This window comes from Mus pahari, unplaced genomic scaffold (genome assembly GCF_900095145.1).
Source record: "Mus pahari unplaced genomic scaffold, PAHARI_EIJ_v1.1 scaffold_9368_1, whole genome shotgun sequence".
Lineage (NCBI taxonomy): Eukaryota > Metazoa > Chordata > Mammalia > Rodentia > Muridae > Mus > Mus pahari.
This window is the reverse complement of record NW_018392361.1, coordinates 11,346-13,111: the sequence shown is the minus strand read 5'-3', so window position 1 is coordinate 13,111 and position 1,766 is coordinate 11,346.

Sequence of the window (1,766 nt, the reverse complement as noted above, 5' to 3'; positions counted from 1 at the left end):
TATACTGATTTTCATCACCGGATTCATGCTGGATGTTAGAAAGCAACTTGAGGTAAAGTATGATCACTGGCTCTCTTTATAGAGCTAGAGAAAGGAAGGAATCTCCAACATAGACACAAGGAGGAAGTGCCCTTTGCTTTTTCAATAAACCAGATGTATGATAATGTGGGAAGTAATACTGCCCAGCTATCTAGCTATAGATGAGTCTGATAGTGTCTGCTTCCTTTTCTCTTTTTCCAGTAACTGTCAGATTCTCTCAACTTTGAAGAAGCCCACCAGCAATCAGGGACAGCAGAAGTAAAAGGATGTGCCATTTCATTGTAGTGGAGTCCTTATGCTCTAAAAGTAATACATCTTCTCAGTGAACAATCACTTCATGACTTAAGACATGGAGGAAAAGCTCTTTACTGAAATGCCTGGATGGCTGTGGCTAAGGTGAAGTAAGAGTCAGCCTTAAATAAATCTCATTATAGATGCTGTAGTGTGTCACAGCATGCGCCACACCATACCACTCTGCCCACACATTTTCCATTGCAAATGTTCACTGCAATAAATCATTGATCTGTTTTGTTTTTGATAGTTTGTTTTGGGATGTGTGTGTGTGTGTGTGTGTGTGTGTGTGTGTGTGTGTGAGTGTGTTTGTGGTTATTTTGAGAGAGAAGTTGCAAGGGCAAATGGACAATAAAAAAGGACAAAGAGATGATTTGGACTATGAGGATTGAGGTGAAACAATCAAAGATTCAATAAAAAGTATTTTTTAAGAAGAAAAGTATATCCACTTAGAACAAACTACCTCTTATACATCAATTACACAAAAGAAAGAGTCATTCTTGGGTAGAAGATCTCACTAGTTTATACATATCTTGGTTTAGGCATCTTACATGTGCCATTATCCTTAAATCTCTGTTAGATCCTAGATGCAGGTTTTACTTTGAAAAATTCAAACTAAGACAGGAGGTTGCAAATCTGACCACGTGTGCATATGGGAGATTTACACAAGAATGGTATTGCTAGAATTATTTCTTAAGTACACCAATCTTCTTTTGTGATGAGTTGTTATCTAGGATCATCTTGCCCATGTGAAAGAACATGAGGACTTAATGATAGACAAGAATGTAATAATGAGCCATCTACCTTGACTGCTCTTTAGATGGTGTTTTCATTATAGAAATAGACATAATGTCCAGTAAATAAACACATACATTTTAGCATCCTACATTTCATTTATCTGTTACAGGCTAGCTTTGAAAAGTTTAAACTAAGACAGGAGGTTGCAAATCTGGCCACATGTGCATATGTGAGATTTACACAAAAAAAAATACTGCCAGAATTATTTCTCTTTTTTCCAATTTTTATTAGGTATTGACTTCATTTACATTTCAAATGCTATACCCAAAATTCCCTACACGCTCCCCTACCCACCCACTCCCCCTTGTGGGCCCTGGTGTTCCCCTGTGTTGGGTCATATAAAGTTTGCAAGACCAAGGAGCCTCTCTTCCAAATGATGGTTTACTAGACCATCTTCTACTACATATGCAGATAGAGACACAAGCTCTGGGGGTGCTGCTTAGTTCATATTGTTGTTCTACCTTTAGGGTTGCAGACCCCTTCAGCTCCTAGGGTACTTTCTCTAGTTCCTCTATTGGGGGTCCTGTGTTCCATCTGATAGCTGACTGTGAGCATCCAATTCTGTGTTTTCCAGGCACTGGCATAGCCTCACAAGAGACAGCTATATCAGGGTCCTTTCAGCAAAAACTTGCTTGTGT